The 18,430-nt window shown below is 42.9% G+C and overlaps 1 protein-coding gene across 1 annotated transcript in view; it reads left to right on the forward strand.

Moving 5' to 3' along the window:
- Positions 1-16,736: 16,736 nt before the first annotated feature.
- Kat6a (lysine acetyltransferase 6A) overlaps positions 16,737-18,430 on the forward strand; it is an 83,204-nt gene continuing 81,510 nt past the window's right edge. The window contains exon 1 of the mRNA XM_050146683.1: positions 16,737-16,876. The gene's annotated coding sequence lies outside the window, so the exon portion shown is untranslated. The remainder of the gene's footprint in view (positions 16,877-18,430) is intronic.

The raw sequence follows: 18,430 nt of genomic DNA on the forward strand, positions 1-18,430 counted from the left end.
CCACCAAAGGAAGCTACCAGAAGTAACAGGGTCTGCAGCACATTGCAGGAAGGGAAGGGGCGAAAACAGAGGGCTAATGTAAGGAATTGTGTCTGGTCTGGGGTAAACATAAAGAATTGCATCTGGTCTGGGTCGAATGGGCTGAAAGTTCCTTGCAGTCGGAGGCTCCGCCACAGCCCCCAGAAAGTTTCCTTGTGGATGAGTCGGGAACCAATGGAGCTGTTCTAGAGTGAGGGCCACTGGCAGAGCGTACGTGGATCATTTAAGGGGTGGAGGGGTCCAACAGGAAAAACATGTAAAGGACCGGGTAAAAGCGTTAAGCATAAGGATCATAAGGAAGAAATGAGGCAGCAAAGGGAGGAGCCAGAGTGGGAGGGAACCAAAAGTGTCCACAGGAAGAGGTTTATTGCTGATTTCTTTTTGGTCTGGTTTTTGTGTCTTTAGGCTCCATCTCAAACCAGTTTGGATGTGTTGGTGCAAGAGCAGGATGCTTTTAGGGACTTAGGGGTGCAGATCTCTCCTAACTGCGTCGAGCTGACAAACTGGGCGACGTGGAAAAGGCAGGAGGTAAAGTGCCCAGGAGAAAGGTCTGTCTAAAGGGCCACAATAAAACCTAACAGATGGCAGCGATCAAGAGCATGAGACAACCATTTAGTGATGGCACGCATTTTTAAGTTTGTGCCATGTGAACAAGTGCTAGCGTGTAACACTGTGGCGAACATAAAGAGACAAAGTTGGTGAGGACACTTTTTTTTTTAAATTATTAATGATGACCTAAGCTTTGTTAAGGAAGGTGAAATGCCCTTGTCCACCCGACTGGACCATGTACCAGAGCTCAGCAGAAGGATAACCAGGGGTTTGCTGCTGCAGACTCCCGCACAAGGAGCAAGAACCGGGAAGGTCTGTGAAAGAAGTCAGCTAAAGCAAAGGAGAAGTGGAATCCTACAGGGTCATTTTGTACGCTTGTCTAGCAAAAACTCTGTCCACATAAATAAATCCTAAAAAACACACAAAACTATTGATGTGTTTTGTTTATCCATAACTGTTAGATATTTAAGAGACCATATATATGTTTTCTATGTTTTAGATAGAGTCTCCAGAGATTTCATTTAAAATTACTTTATGAAATTATTTTCCAAGTGCTATAACAATAATAATAATAATAAAAAAAGTGAATCTAAACTGTCAAGTTTTGAGGGAAATATAAAACATTTAAGAGATATATTTTTCATTAAGTTTTTAAAAATACTTTATCTAAAGGACTTTGTATGATACCACAAAGATTTTTTTTCCAAAATGGAAATGAGTAAAAATATAGTTAAAAGATTAAAATGTGTTATAGAAAGATTGCAAAAATAAAACTTAAAGAAAATAAGTATGGCTATAACTAAGTTGAGTCTAATATAAAGGTTATTAAATTTTATTTTATTTTGCTTTCTCTTGTTATTTATTCAATCAGTTTATTAGCCATGGAAAACATCCTGTTTTATTTTTATCCTTTTTTTTATCTAACTTTTAAATTATTTGTGTCTTTTACATTATGTATCTCAATCCCATTCATTTCCCATCCCTTGGTATCTGCCTTCTACCCTTGCAACCTCCCCCCCCAACACCAATAAAATAAAATAATATTTAGAAGAAAAAAGAAAAGCAAACTTGTCAGGGAAGTTGTGGTGTGACACAGTGAGTCATGTAGTAAGCCCTTTTAGTCATATATCTTGCAAGTGTTCACTGCAAGTGTTCACTGCAATGAATCTGGTTCAAGGCCTCCGGTTTCTGCTACACTATGAATGCTGGATCTTCAGTGAGACTCCTCTTGTGTATCCTGTTGTTGCCCTGTGTCATGGAGATTCTGCAGCTTTGGGTCTGCAGGACTTGCCCCTTCATGTGCTCCAGCAGATCATAGACAGGGTGGATGTTGGTGGGCCAACTAATAGCCTTGGTTCTGGACCCGGATCATTCATTGCAGGGCTGATCAGCCTGCCAGTTCTCCCCTGTCCTCACCACCAGAGCAAGCTCTCCAGCATTGCCCTGGCTTGTTCGACCCTTGCAGCAATGAACAAGGGGCGGGGTCGGTTCTTGACCTCCTAAAATTTTCATTTCCAGTTTTATTTCAGTTTAGGGTGTCTTTAGTAATTCCACGTCTACTTTCATGTCCTGACTTATTTCATTCCACTCTTTCTGTTTTCTCGGGCTTCATTAAGGAATTCATTCACATCCCCTCAATGGTCCTTGAACATAGTCATCACTGCTATTTAGGGGTCCTTGTCTTGTTCTTCAGGTAATTTACTTTTCTTGGGATCTACGATAGTAGGGTTACTGAGTTTTATGCCTGGACTTTTTTTAAAAATTTAATTTTAATCTGCCTGGTGAAGGCATAGTGTCTTGGTTGTTCATGCTTGTGTGTTTATGCTGGTGTCTAGGCACCTGGAATTATGATGATTGAGGAGACTCTAGGTGTGGCTATCTGATCTTGTCTTTGTTGGGTGCGAGTTCCATTCCTTGGTTTCAGTGGCCCTCTCTGGATTTCAGGGAAGTGTGGTGGCTGTGGGTTCCCCGTTAGAGGGTGCTTCTGCAGGTCAGTGGGTGGCGCGAGGAATAGAGATTGGCTAGGAGAAAATGCTAAGAGGAGTTGTGGGAACGAGTTAGAGGCTCCTGTCCTTGCCAAGAGACAGAGTCCCCAGGGGATTGGGGGTACGGTGGGAGAAGGGGGAAGGGGTTCTTGCTAGTGGGTTGCAGTAGGAAAAAGACTATATCTGGGGAGACAGGGAGGAAAGAGCTAGGGAGGTCCTGGGTCTGAATCAAGCGTTAGGGTTTCCAGTGAATGGAGTTGAGGTGGGAGGAAGGAACACCAGCAGAAAGACTGCTCAAGGCCTGAGGATGAGAATTAAGAGATCTTGGCACAGGAAGTCTAGGGGAAATTACTACCTGAGTTCCAGCCAGGTGTGGCCTCCCTGTGTCCCAGGTAGGAAGTACTTCTAGGTATCAGAGGCTGAGCAAGCCATGAGGAGCAAGACAGTAAGCAGCACCCTCTACGATCTCTACATCAATGCCTGCCTCCAGGTTCCTGCCCTGTTTGAGTTCCTTTGATGATGAACTATGCTTTGAAACCCTTTCCTCCTCAACGTGCTTTGGTCAGGATGTTTTGTCACAGCAATAGAAACCCCAGCTAAGAAGCTTGATGTCAGGCAACGTGGGGGACAGTCAGAGTCCCAGTAGAGGCTCTTCAAGGGGCTATTTATTGAAGTGGTGAACTTGAAGTCTCAGCTACAGTGGCGATCCCAGGACCATGGGAGCAGGCCTGAGGAGAGCTGAAAGAACAGAAGAGAGTTATCCCAGGAGGGAGTTTGTGTGTGCTGAGGGCGGCGGAGCTGGAAGAGTCAGGAGACCCAAGCCTTGTGGAGTCAGTCGATTACATTGTAAATTCCAGATCCTGGACGTGAAGCTGAAAGAGTTGGATTTCCTTGGTCTGATGTGATTTTTTCCCCTCTATGGCCCAAATCTTCCATTTAAGAATAGAAATGTTTACTCTGTAATATTATATGTTGGAAGTATATAACTTTTTTTTTTAAAAAAAAAGACTGATTTTTATTTAATATGCATGGGTGTTTTGCCTGCATGTATGTCTGTGTGCCTTGTGCATTTTAGTGCATTTGAGGCCTAGGTTGCTAAACTAGTTTCTGTACTTGCCTGCTCCAGCTTTAGGTTCACAATTCAGTCCTTTGAAATCCACTAATACTGTCGTATAGCCAATACTGTCGTCTTGCAAAGCCAGATTTCTCTAACTATTAAACAACTTTTCATTTCTTCCTCCTCCCCCCCTGCTGCTGGTGACTACTGTTCTACCTTCTGTTTCGGAGCCAGACAGAACTACGTAGCTCACACCATTGAAACCAGACAGTGTCTGTATGTTTTTGTCGCACTTGACATCACACAATGTCTTCCTAGCTCATCAAGCTGTTATATGTATCAGGTTGGCAATTTTTTGTCCTTACTTTCTTTGGGAACACGGTCTCACTGCGCAGCTCAAGAGGCTTCAAACTCATGGTCTTCTTGCCTCAAGATCTCAAACATTAAGATTACTTATGGTTGTATCCCACCATTTCTGGTAAGAGGAATGCTCTTAACTATAAATTTTAATTACTTCGATAGCATAAGATTCTGGGCATGGTGGTAGGGATTATCACTGTTGTGATATTTTGTTTGTGTTCTGACAAATAAAACTTGCCTGGAGATCAGAGGGTGGATCCAGCCACTAGTTAACAATAGAGGTCTGGAGGTCTGTACGGAGAGGAAACAGGAAGTGACAACAGGGATGCAGACAGGAATTGATAAGGCAGGGTGGAGACAGGATCTCAGCTCTGTTGGTCTGAGGATTCGAAGAGGTTAGAAGTCTCTGGTGGCTGTTGCTCTGCTTCTCAGGTCCTTCAGCTTTTACCCCGATATCTGACCCTGTGTTTTTATCGAGAAGACTAATTAGGATCGGGCCTCAGACCACAGAATTCAAGACCTGACTGGATGACAGAGCAAGTTCAAGCCCAGCCTGGGTAACTTAGCAAGACTCTGTATCAAAATAAAAAGTTAAAGAGGGGCTGAGAATATGGATTAGTGCTTGCTTGAGTATTTGCCTAGTTTGTATCAGACCCTGGGGTCAATTCTCATTACTGCAAAAAAAACAAACAAACAAACAAAAAACAAAAAAAAAACCCCAATAACAACAAAAACAAATAACCCATTCCTTCCTGAGGCTATATTATGTCCTTCAAGATAGTTTTTCTTGATAAATTTTAGTTACATATTGGCATGAAGTTATTCATTATTCTTACTCTCATTCTCTTTCTCCATCTCCCTTTTTCATTTCTTCCCTCAGTCTCGTGTGGTCCCAGCTGGTCTTGGGTTTACTATGTAGTCAAAGACACCTTGACCTTCAGATTCCCCTGCTCCCACCATGCTAGGGTTCCGTGTGCACCTCAGCAAGCTTATGCACTGCCTTCTGAACGTTAGGCAAACGCTCTATCAGCTCAGCTACATCCCTGGCCCTTTTTACCTGCCTTGCTTTCCTTATTGATTGGTGACCCCCACTCTGTTGTCAGGGTTGGCCTGGAACTTGTGGGTTCAGATGGTTTTCCTGCCCGAGGCCCCCCGAATGCCTGGGAAGTGCAAGTGCGCCACTGCATTCAGCTGAATGCTTTACTGTTATTTAATATGCATGGGCTTTACAGCTCCCTTTCACTCTTTGTATTGATAATTATTTTATTTTTGTGTTCCTGGTCAATCTTCTTAGAACTTTATCGATTTTATTAATAAGTTCAAAGTCCTTAGTTTCATTGAATTTTCCGTTTGTCTGCTTTCCATCTAATTGATGGCTATTGTCTATAACTTCCTCTCTTCAGCTTACCATGGAAATCATATTTCCTTTTTAAATATTTTAAGTGAATTCTTAATTTATTTCAAACACTTATTTTTCTTCTCTGGGATAGAGGGGGACACTGGAATTCTACCACAAAGCTACACCCTCAGCCATGACTCGGTTTCAGTACAATCCTTTAATGCTCTTAAGTTTTCTTCAATACACAGTTTTAGCTATATTCTACAAACTTGTGTGTTCCCTTTCTTTGTCATTCAATAAGTTATTTCTCTTGTAACTTTTTTGACTTTGTGTGCTGTTTGATTTGTAAAAATTTGATGATTATTCCAGATGATTTCTAGAAATTATCTTTTCAAAATGAAGTTAGATATATTGTATCTCATAAGAGATTTCAATAATTTAAAAGGTTGAGATCGTATTAAATATTTAATATATACAATATAATCCATGTTGTTGAATTTTTGTGCATTGGCAGGTAACACAGCATTTGCTTTGATTAGGTATAATGTCCTATAATAATTATATTATATTTTTGACGATGCTATTCGAGTATTCTATATCATTACTTGTGCTAGCTTTTCTTTTCTTTTCCTTTTTTTTTTTTTTTTTTTTGGTCGATTTTACACGAGATAGAATTATCTGGGAAGAGGAAACTCAATTGGGAAAATGCCATCAGATTACCTGCAGGCATTTCCTTGATTGATGTAAGGGTGGGGTTAGCCCACTGTGGGTGGTGCCATCCTTTGGCTGGTGGTCCTGGCAAGTATCATAAAGAGCAGAGCATAGGGAACAAGCGGGTAGGCAGCATTTGTCCATGGTCTCTTCTTCAGTTCCTGCCTCCAGGTTTATGCTTGAGTTTCCAAGTCGATTATGGACCCTGATGTGGAAGTGTATAAGTCAAGTAAAACCTTTCCTCCCCTGGTTGGCTTTTGTTAGTTTTTTTTTTTTTTATCACAGCAATAGAAAGCAAACTGAAATATTACTTATTTTGTTTCTATTTTTAATCATCAGTCATTTTCATAAACACTTGTGATTATTTGGTCTACTTGATGAATTGACTCATTATTATGAAAAATCTTTTTTTTAATCCCTGGTACAATTTGGAATTCTTTAATATTTTGTATTTGATAATAATAGATCCAGTCCATCATTCTTGTAGCTGGTGTTTACCTGGCATATCTTTTCTCATTCATTTACTCAATCCATATATTTTAATCTAGGATCTATTCCTTGTAGATAAGAAGTATTTGGTTCATGCTCATAGCCAGTCCAACAATCTCTTCCTCTTAACTGTATATTTTGATCATTTATGTTTAATATTTTAAACAATATGGTTAAATTTAAATATTTATCTCATTATAATTTTCTATTTTTCTCATGTATTGTTCTCTTTATTTCTTCTTTTGCTATTTTGGGGATTCAATTTTATTTTCTATTGGCCTATTTCACTTTATTTCAATTTTATTTATTTTTAATTATTGTTCTGGAGTTTCAAATATGCACTTTTAGCTCACTATAGTTTCTTTTTAAATAATATTATCCACTAAATATATGGTATGCGAAACACATGACAGCAATTCCCTTCCCTATTAGAAATTCACCCATTTTACCTCTAGGTAAGTTTGTTCCTTTGTATATACGCTTAGAGAACGTTTGTTTTCACTGGTTGGGGTCAGTCAGTCAGTCAGTTGAATGGTAATACACACATTGGGCCCCAGCTAAGGCGGAGTAGTTACTACCAAGAAAGGCTTACATTTTCACCTGGTCAGCCCTAAGAAACAATAACACTATGGATGCTTTTCATGTCTGTCTATTTTTCATTTTTAGAACTACCTTCAAAGGTGTTAAACCATAATCCTGTGGTTATATGAGACAAGTAAACTACATAGAAAGGCAAAGTCAGTGTTAGAATCCAGATCTTCCCGGAAGCCAGTGCTTTAAATACGTACTTTTTTTTTTTTTTTTTTTTGGTGTGTTCTTTTTCCTATGTTTAAAAGGATGAGCACATGACATTTCAAAATGGATCTTAACAATGTTTTAAAAATTAACTGTTGGCCGGGCGGTGGTGGCGCACACCTTTAATCCCAGCACTCTGGAGGCAGAGGCAGGCGGATCTCTGTGAGTTCGAGACCAGCCTGGTCTACAGAGCTAGTTCCAGGACAGGCTCCAAAGCCACAGAGAAACCCTGTCTCGAAAAACCAAAAAAAAAAAAAAAAAAACCTGTTGGCAGAAGGCTGCTTGTTGGTTCCCGGCTGCCCAGCTAGCTTAGACCTGAAATAATCACACATAAATTGTATTAATTAAATCACTAATTGGCCCATTAGTTCTAGCTTCTTATTGGATAACTCTTATATTAATTTAACCCATTCCTATTAATCTGTATATCACCATATGGCTGTGGCTTACTGGGTAAAGTTCCCAGCATCTGTCTCTCGTGGCTCCATGGCTTCTCTCTGACTCCGCCCATTTTTCTCCCAGCATTCTGTTTAGTTTCCCCCACCTAGCTCTGTTCCCCTATAGCTCTGCTATAGGTCCAAAGCAGTTCCTTTATTTATCAATGGTAATCACAGCACACAGAGGGGACTCCCACATCAACTAACTCATCCGGTTTTAAAAATGGAAGCATGCCCAGTATAAAGGAACTAAAATTATATAATCACAGTAGTCAAAAATAGCTAGTTAATATTTTGATGTATTCTTTCGTTAAGTAAATTGTCTCTTTTTAAAGATCTTTTTTTTTATGCATATGAAGTGTTTTACCCACATGCTGTCTGGTGCCATGTACTGCCTGGTGCTCATGGAGGCCATAAGAGGACATCCCGGGAACTGGAGTTACAGACAGTTGTGAGCTGCCATCTGGATCCTGGGAACTGAAACTGTGTCCTCTGCAAGAGCAGCCACTGAGCCACCGAGCCACTGGCCCTCATTTCTTGTTTCTACAGCTTAAGCTCATAACACACACGTTTTAGAGTATGGTTGACAAAAGTTTGACTGAATGGCCAAAGAAGTGACAAGTATTTGCTGTTCCAGTTATCTAAGGCTTTCGAGAGGCATGAGACACACAGGAATACACGTCAGAGGAAAGCACAAAGTAAGAGATTAAAATGCTGCTTGTATATAGTTGAGTCTATACTGCACAGAATAATAGAGTAACATAAAGTCTTATGTCACTTAAATTATACTCACAACAATAAACACACACTGTGATGGGTAAGGGAGGCTGTTGACAGAAAACTGTCTGTTTTAAAAGATGTAGAAAGTTGTTTATTTGGAGCCAAATATGAGTGACCATGGGGCCTGCAAATGGATTCAAGTTTCCCTCAAAGACATGTTTTACTATGGAGGAGGCTACATGCATTTTTATAGTCAAATTCATTGATGCGGTGGGAATACTGGCTAGCCTAAACGATTTGATGAAGTCTCTTTTATGGGTTTTGGATGTCCTAGCGTTTAGTTTCAGAGGTGGTGGGGAGTAGAGGCCTGATAAGCTTAGTGTGAACTGAAAAGTTTATCTGATAGAATTAGATTAGATACAAAATTTAGGGTAAGTGACCATTAAAGGGCGTAAGATAGCCAAAGGTAATTTTGCCTGGTGTCATCCCATCTCTTCACAGTCACCAGAGACAAGTAGCCAAGGTCTGGTAGTCTGCAGGATCTTTAAGAAAGATAAAGAAGAAACCAGAGGAGAAAAATGGGGCCACCAGTGGGTGGGGAGGGGAGGAGCAATAGAGAAAGGAATAGCAGGGTACAGTGGTGTGAAAAGGGCGAGGGAGGCCTTTAATTAAGGAGGAAGACAGAGATTAATACACAAGAGTGCTATGTCCAGCATGGCTCCGGGACAGACATGACCGGCATAGTGGGGGAATGAAGGGAAGATAGATAAGTGACAGAAAGAAAAGCCAGGGTTGGGGCTGGAGAGATGGCTCAGGGGATAAGAGCACTGGATGCTCTTCCAGAGAGCCCGAACTCAATCCCCAGCACCCAAATGCAGCTCACAACTGTCTGTAACTTCAGGGGGCTGGACACTCATGGCAAATAAATAAAAATAAATAAATTTAAAAAAGTCAGGGACAAGTGGTCTGGGTTCTTGGCTGGGGAAACATCAGTGTTTATAACAGGGTTTCATAGAGAGTTGGGATTATTATATACAGATAAACAAGGGGGCAGAATTTATGGTGTAGATCTAGAGCAAGGGCAGGTTTAGCTAATCTTGATAGGAGCAGCCACCGTAGAGGAGCAATCTTCAGGCCATAGCATCAGTGGGGAGAAAGCTATGGCGGACATTCTCTTCACGCAGTCTGAGGCTGTGAGATCCTTGACATGGCCATGTCACTGTCAATAGAACGCTTAGGTCTTCACTCACATAAGGGTGTCCTGCTCCCTACAGAAGACGGAGGGAGGAGGGCAAATTAGCAGTAAGGATGGCTGAAAAGTCACAAGGAATCACATTCTTTTCTGCTTATAATTAAGTATAACACCTGTGTGTATGTGTATATATATATACACTATATAATGCATATATGTATATTATCATATATATTATACATAAATATAGTTTAAGTAAAAATTTCCAATCTGGGCTGACAATGCTCCCCCAAGAGCCATAAACTATCTGATACCAGGTATGAGAAGCCCCTTTTGAGTTGTTGGTCGCAGCCGTCCAAGTGGTCCCTAAAACATACAGACAATTGTTGTTGCCCTTGCCTACTTCCTAGAGGGTGAAGATAAATCTCTATTGTTATAGACACCATGCACTTAGGACAAAGGACCCATAGGATCAGGGCAGATTCTGACCTGAAAGTCCCAAGGACTAGCTTTCAGGGTACCAGAAGGCACCATGCAAGCTTCCAAGGGAGGAACACAACAGTCCTACTGAGCTGTTATGCCTATGGACTACAAAAATGACTGGCATAGCATTTTATACGTAAGCATGCAATAAGTGCTTTTCATACCTTTGTAGTAACCAAAAGCATTTTATTTTAATTTACTAGGCTCCCAATTATTTTATAAGAAGTTTTTTAAAAAATGGGAGCGGGGGTCAGAAATTAGTGTTTTTTTTTTTGTTTAACATTTTTTGGGATCTTTCCTTGTTTTTATTGGGCTATACATTTTTCTCTGCTTTCCTTACCAAACCAACAACTTTTAAAAACCTACTCTACAAGGTACTGGAAACCTGCCAACCATCAAGGGTTAGTGATTTCATGGATCTTAGAGGAGAACCCAAAAGGGCTCATCTATTTGAACACTTGGTCCCCAGTTGCTAGAGCTGTGTGGAAAGGATTAGAGGGTGTGGCCTTTTTGGAGGAGGTGTGGCCTTGTTGGAGGAGGTCCATCCTGGAAGTGGGCTTTGAGATGTCAAAGCAGAAGGGGTGAAAAGATTTTCGGAGCTACGACAGGAAGTTTGCTGTGAGATTGTGTCGCCTAGAAATGTCTGAGAAGCTCCACTCATGACATCTCATCATGCTGCTTTAGCGTGACCTGAACAAGGCTGACACCAACAGACAAGCTAACATGGAAGGGAGCTATCTCCCAGGGTCCTCACTCTAGACAAAGCACGAGGCAACCAAGGAATGCTGCCAGTGGGAGAAAGAGCCTTCCCAGGGAAGAGCTCCCAAATTAGTTATCTAATTAATTTTTATGTGTATGTGTTTCTGTTTGTGTGAATGTATGCCATGCGTGTCCAATGCCTCCAGAGTCCAGAAGTGGACGTTGGATCCCCTGGAACTGGAGCTACAGGTAGTCATCAACCACATGACAAAGACAAGGAATTGAACTGAAGTCCTTTGAAAGAATAACAAACGCTCTAAACTGCTTAGCCATCCTTCTAGCTCCCATAATTGAAATATTTTAATTAACTCAGAAAAGGCAAGATAGAACAAAAGATACAAAATGGATTAACCAGAATAAAACAACAAAACATAAATATGATAAATATAAGTCTAAATTTTAGCAGTTATTATATTGCATGTAAATGTACCAAAATATTTCCAGTGAAAACATGGCAAAGTTGGTCTCTGACTTTTGAACTGACCTGCAATGCATAAAACATGATTACCAAGGATAGCTGAAAAGCAGGGATCTCTAGAGCATATTAAGGTGTGGATAAGAAATGGAGAGAAGCTGTGTTTACAGAGACTGAGTCATGCGAACGTAGTGCCTTGGGGAGAATGGAATGTTGCTGGTCCAAAGGCTAATCACCTTTTCTTGAGCTAGCTTTAACCAGGAACAGCCTTTCCTTGCCTGCTAGCTTCCTGTGACTAACAGATAAGAACCTTCTGAAATCTCAGTGTAGCAGACTACTACCAAGCCCAGAGCTAAGAATGTCTCCAGATAGCATCTGACACCTACTGAAAAGCTTCTCCCACCTTGCTGTAACCAGTTGGCTAAAGAACCCACCACTGTATTTGAAACTTGCCTTGATTTAGGACTCTCTTTGTTCTGTAAAACTCTAAAACGTCATGAAATTGCTTCCAAGTTGGAACATGGAATTTCAGGTAACCTAAACCCGTGTTCCCAAGCTGTGGTCATTTCGAACAGCTCCAGAATAAAGCAACCCTCATTCACTCTAAGATGAGAACGGTGGGCTTTTTATTGACTATTATGGAGTCACAACATTGGGCTCGGAGAATGGTCAAGTGTTCGCTGGATAAGCCAGGCACCTGCATCGCTCCCTCCTGTTTTGGTTGATGGTTTGTCTATTCTGAGATGATTGATTAAGGACCTAATTTGATAACTACCTATTTGGTCTGCTTTCAAGAATTTCATTTAAGGCCTCTTAGCTTGTTTGCTTTGAAAGCATTTTAAGACATTTTGTTCTGTTTTGTTTGTTTCCTTTCTGGTTTCAAGAGGCATTTTTTTTTTTAATTTGAAGGCATTTTGGTTTTTGTTTTATCATCATTTGGCCTCTGTTTCCTGACACTCCTCAAATGTCTAATTTTGTTTCTGCCCTGATGTTTCTCCGGTGACACTGTCAGACTTGTAGCTTAAGCATTTTATGAGTGCCTGATCTGATCATAAAGACACCAAGGAGGCACTTGTCCCTTCCTATCTGAGTGTCAGGGAAACACCCCACAACATGCAATAGAGACAAACCACATTCTTAGGTCAGACAGAATTTTATTGGAAGACAAATAAAAGGGACTTATTGGCCACCAATGTCTGGAACACACATTTGTGTATATGGGCAAGATAATCCTCAGGTTGGGCGGGAGAATATGGTGATTTCAGGGTCGAAGTTGAGAAAGCAAGCCCCAAAAGTAGCACATAAAACCAACCCAAATACACATTCCCTAGGTAGCACAGACAAGCAAATTTTCTTTTGACTTAAAGGGTATCAGAGGCAGTTTATTCTGGAGCCATTCTGAGTGACTGTGGCCCAGGAACACAGATGTAGGTTACCCCAAATTTCATGTTCCAACATGGAAGGAATTTCACAAAGTTTTACAGAACAATGAAAGTCATAAATCAAGGCAAGTTTAAAATACATTGGTGGGTAAATCACAGAGGCAGGTATAGCAAGATGGGGGAAAATGTTCTATAGGCCTAATATGCTACCTGGTGACATTCTTGGCTTTTAAGTTAATAAATTACTGTTTTTATCTATTATTCACCTTTGACACAGAGGTAGGCAAGGAATGGCTGTTGCGGGGCTAACGCTAGCCCAGATTAGGTAATTAGTTCCTAGACCTGCAGCATTGCAATCTCTCCATCTCATCTGCAGCCAGGCTCTACGGACACAGCTTCTGTCCAGGATCCTCATGCAGAGTTATCCCTGTTGACCAAGGACCACATTTTGTGCACGTGGGAACCATGTTATTTGTTAAATATTATAAGGACATAGCCTAGCTCACTCCTGGGATCTGATGTAGATGAGGCTGAGGAGTGGGCTGGATAGCTCTTTTCAGATGAATAGCCATTACGAAAGAAACTCCTGATCATATCACAACTATTAGCCATTATGACACATATATGAATTGTTTTTCTTGCGCCCTCTTTATCTGACATAACATTTACAAGTGATATATAACAGCATTATCAGACCAAAACTTAAGTAATTCAGTCATTGTGGCCTAATGGTGTGAAGGTAACTGATCAAGGTCTAAAATAACAAAACTTTGCCTAATTTAAAATCTAGATTGAGTGCATGTTGCCCTGGTATTTACAGTTATTTCAATTCTATGAGCTATCTCACTTGTATTTAAATGCTTAGAAACAGAACTTTGAAAGGAGCCACTATAGTATTGCCTCCCCACTTAACTAATAAAATACAAATACTCTTTAATTCATTTTTAAATCCTGGCTAATTGTCTTTGTATCCAAAATTAAACATCAGAACTTAAGGTAACTGCATCAAGAATGCTGTTATTAGAGATTGATGTCTTTTGTATAACTTGGATAAAAATGGTTTTAACACACGTCTTTGGGTCTCTCTAGCTAGAGTAAGTGGAGTTCAAGTTTAATTGAAAAAATAATTTTTTCATTTTATGCAAATATAGATAATATGCGTGCACACACACATATGTGTATAGTGAAAACTCCTGAATCTTTTAAACACCAGTTTTGAATAAGGTAGGGGCTTAGGGTTGACAAAGTCATAACAAAAAGGCATGATCAAATGAAAGCGTGTAATATCGTCACTGGGAACTTCATGAAAACCAAGGTTAGTATTATTTTATCACTTAGAAATGTTTCAGGTAAAAATATTCAAAATCATAGAGAATTTTAAGATCTAATTACAAAAACCTTTTTTTTTCTTTTAGATAGTCATTGCTTTAACTATAAAAAAAATTCTATTTGGAGAGTTATGCCTATTTTGAATATTCCTACCTAATTGGTGATTGTGAAACTTGCTTTAATGGACAAGTATTTAAATGTTTATGCAACTTAGTCTATTAGGTAACATATAAGACAAATATCATAAAGGGTTTTAACTGTGATAACTAACGTTAAAACCACAGTCTTCATCTAAGGATAAGGAAAACCAGATAACTTCATCAACTAAAAGGAAGAAAGCCGTACACAAAAGACTCCCTTCCGATGGAAAGATCAGCACTGTATCCAGGCACTGAGTTCAACCCTGTGAAGTTCAAAACCGCCGGATGATACTCATCTTCAACACCACTGACCACTGAGTACAGAGTAACTACTGTCTCTTACTTTTTGGTTCTTAAATACTTCAGCAGTTAGATTTTTCAAACTGTCTATGATATTGAATATTCCACCTGGTAAATTTCTAAGTGATAAAAAAACTAATCTTGGTTTTAATGAAGTTACAAATGAAGAAATTATGTCCCGGGCCATAGAATGGATCCAGAATAAGCTTAAACCCTTTAAGATGAGAGCTGTGGTTTTTTTGGTTGACAGAGGAAATAACCTTCAACTGTCTGAATTGTTTCAAAAAAAAATCAACAAACAAAACAAAAATCTCTAACAAAACCTAAGAGTTACGCTAAAATAAATCCTGTTGTTTTTTGCAAGGGAAGAAGACACCTGCAGTCTTCTTCCCTTGCAAAAATAGATTTCTCGTTGCTGCAAAACTTGCAAAGATCTTCGAGTATGCCATTTAGCAATATGTATCTAAAAAAGTCCATTCTTGGAGGCCAGAGGATGCTACTAGGTGTTTTGCTCCATCATCCTCCCCCATATTCCCTTAAAACAGGGTACCCACTGAATCCTCAGCTTAGTGGTTATCCTTCTGTCTCCAAATTTGTCTTCTAATAATACTGTAATGTAACCCAGGACTTGGCAATAAGCAATTAACGGCGACTCAATAAACCTCTCCACAACTGGTTATGTTATCAATGTCAATGTCAGTATAGGGCACTGCAGGCCCTTCATTTGAGTTTTCCAGGCTATTACTAATATGGAAAGGCTTTAACTGTCTACAATGCTTAATCGTCTGGCCAGGAGTTAAGAGTGGAGAAGGGCTACATAGATCTGAAAGCAGAGAATGAGGTTTTGAAGCGAGACATGAAGTGAGGTGAGGTGTAAACTTATCTCTCAGCAGCTCACAAATGTTTACTCACCAAAAGTGAGTCCTAACCTATGTACATCATGTTGGTTAGACTCCGAGGATGCCAAAAGCACTGTGGAAGAACATTTGTCTTGGAATGCATTAAAATGATTAGGACTACACCTTAGTGTAAAGTGAAAAGTAAATACCATGTTAGTTTGGAAAAGAAAGCAAACACCAAAGAAATAGCAGCAACTAACAGGTGTCTTTTTCTTTGTCTTTTTCTTAACGCAAAGCTGTGATAAAATGAGACCCGGGGGAGGAATCTAGGAAGGGGACACAAAGCAGATTAAAGTTGGGTAGCAGCAATTCACTTCTTAAACTGTTGTACATTTAATGTCTTTCCAGCGAAGGGGTGTGTGTGAGAGAGACACAATCTCTTAAAAAGTTTTTAGTGGATCAAGACAAGACAAAGAAACAGGTAGCCAAGAGACGACAGAGCTGGCCTGGCCAAGCGTCACTTTGAGGTACAGTCATCAGTGTGGACAAGCAGAATCTGCACAGGGCACGAAAGGACAAGAAAGACCCAGGTTCCAAACGCAAGTGTGTGTCACAATAGCTATGTGACCTTGTCCGAGTCCTAGAAATTGAGCTCGGTAGGTGCTGTTTCTTACAGAGTTTCTTATAGAGATGTTTCCAAGGAGGTCTAGCAGGGGACAGGGGTGTGCCTGGGTGGGCATCTTGTTGGTTGACAGGCTGTCCAACTTCATGCCCTCTCCCCTTGCTGGCCAGACTATATTCTTTGAACCACGGGGACTATAGGTTTGAGTGCAGAGGGGGCCGAAAGGTGAGGGCAAAAGAAGGAACTTGTGCCCCTATGCCACCCGGGTCTGTCCGCGCAGCACCGGGGCTCCGGGAGCTACCGCACCACTGAGACGGACGCGGTGAAAGCCCGGGCGAGAGCAAGTGCCCGGGATTGGAAACAAACGCCGCGCGCGCGGGGTCCTCCGAGCCACCGAGCTACCGGTTTCGGCGACGCGCCGAAGCCGCCCCACCCAAGCGCCGGGCCCCAAGTTTCCCGGGTTATGTCATCCGGGTGCACCTTCCGCTTCTGGCCTCGCCATCCGCCAGACCTCAGCACCGGGTGGTAGGAGGAGGGACGCCCCCAGCTGTTGGCCTCCAGCCCGGCCAACTCCCGCTCCCAGTCTGGCTTCGGCCTTTTGTACCCGCCCCACGTGACCCGCCCAGCGGCTCTTCCCCCTCCCCGGCCGCCCCGCCCTCCGGCCCCGGCCGGCGACAAGCCCGCTCTTCCAGCTACCGGCCTGCCCTCCTCCCGCGCCCCTCGGCTCCTCCCCTCCCTCCCGCGCAGGCTGTTCCAGCTCCCTCCCCAGGCAGCCGTTCCCTCGCGACGCTCCCCTCCCCCCGCGGCTGTTCCGCCGCCTGGCCTCCCCTCCCCCCAGTCGGAGCTCACTGTCTCCAAGATGGCGGCCGTGTCAGTTTGGGGCATCTCCGCGGTCCGGCCCGGGCCCCCGGGATCCCGGCTGTCTTCCCCCCAGGTAAGTAGCCGAGGGGCCTCCCCCGGTCGCTCCCAGCTGCCGAGCCCGAGGCTAAGCTGTCCCGGAGTCTCGTCGGGCGCCTCGCAGGGTCGGCGGGCTGCTGCAGGCCCCGCCGCGGCCTGCGCCGCCTCCCGCTGCTCTGCGCCAGGCCTCGGGCTGGGCGCCGCGGCCGCCCCCTCGCGTCCGACTCCGCGGCCCAGCCCGCGCCGACCGCCCGCCCGGTCCGCGCCTCCGCTTCGCCGTCCCTCGCTCCGCCGGCGGTCCACTCCGGGAGCCGGCGCTCACGGGCGCCCGGCGGCCAGGCCGCGGAGCCTGGGGCTGCTGTGCGGGCTCGCCCGCTCTCCCTCGGGGGCGCGCCCGCCGTCCGCCCGCCGCTCCCGGCGCCGGGCGCGCACTCCGGGCTGTGCCGAGCGCGCGGAGACCCGAGCGGGCTGGAGCCGAGCGGGGTGACAGCCTGGTGGGTGCTGTGGTGCGGAGCAGGCTGCACGTGTGGTGTTGTGTCTGTCGGACTGTCAGCCCCGGGCCGGGACCGGTGGCGGCGGGCTTGCCTGTCAAGAGCTCTGCGACTTTGGGCCGGACCTGCCCGACCTGTCAGGCTCCGTCACAGCCGGTGTCCCCTCGCTGCTCTTCGGAGTCGGCCCCTTGGAGCTTAGCGCTTGGAGCTGGGGACAGAGCTCACGGTGCTCCTTAACTCCACGTGATTTCATTGTTAACTTACTCTTCGGGCTGTGTTTCCATAGAATGGGAACGGCGGAGCAGTCCGTTGGCAAACTACTCGGCTCGGCCGCTTCAAGTTTTTAAAAGTTCCCTGGGCTTTAAATCGAGGGCGCGAAGATGGGTTTTGGGGTGGGAGATGGAGCGGGAAGGGCTTTTGGAGCCGGCTGGTCTCTCTTCCTAGCAGCTAGTGGACTTTCTGAGAGTTAGGGTTCAGATCCTTAGCGCGTTGGTTTCGCAGACCTGGAGATTTTTGAAACTTCCGGCCGGAAGGACAATGAGTGACTGTCATTCATTCTTTACCTGAAAGCCTAACCACATAGGACGTTCCCACCTTCTTAGATCCCAATTCTCGTTATTTTAAAGTTAATGTCTATAAAAAAAACTTTGCTGGGGTAGCAATCCTGTTATTTATTTTCTAAAGACCTTCTCCAAAGTGAAGCTTCTTTTCCCCCAGGGGACTTCTTTTAGCTAGCTAATTTTGAAATAAACTTTGGCCCCAGGTACTAATGTTTTTTTGTTTTTTTTTCACCCTTCGCTTTCTTACCAGAGTTATAGTACTGTTTCTTCCCCAACACGTATCAATTTTCCTTTTGCTTTTAATGTCACTATTAAGAATACTTGCTGGAGGACCTTCCCCCCACACCCCCTTAGCTGTATTTAGATTGTACATGCTCTCCAGAATAAGAGAAGTTCAAAGTTAAACTTGGTTTTGGAGGGAAAAGTTTAGAATTCACATTATTTTAGTCATTAAGAAATGTGTATTTGCCGGATTCTTGACCCAGAAAAGTAGTCGGTTTGTTTTTGTTTTCCTGACTGTTCACTCTGAGTTAGTAATTC

Source organism: Alexandromys fortis, unplaced genomic scaffold (assembly GCF_014885135.2).
Source record: "Alexandromys fortis isolate MF-2015 unplaced genomic scaffold, M_Fortis_MF-2015_v1.1 scaffold_55, whole genome shotgun sequence".
NCBI lineage: Eukaryota > Metazoa > Chordata > Mammalia > Rodentia > Cricetidae > Alexandromys > Alexandromys fortis.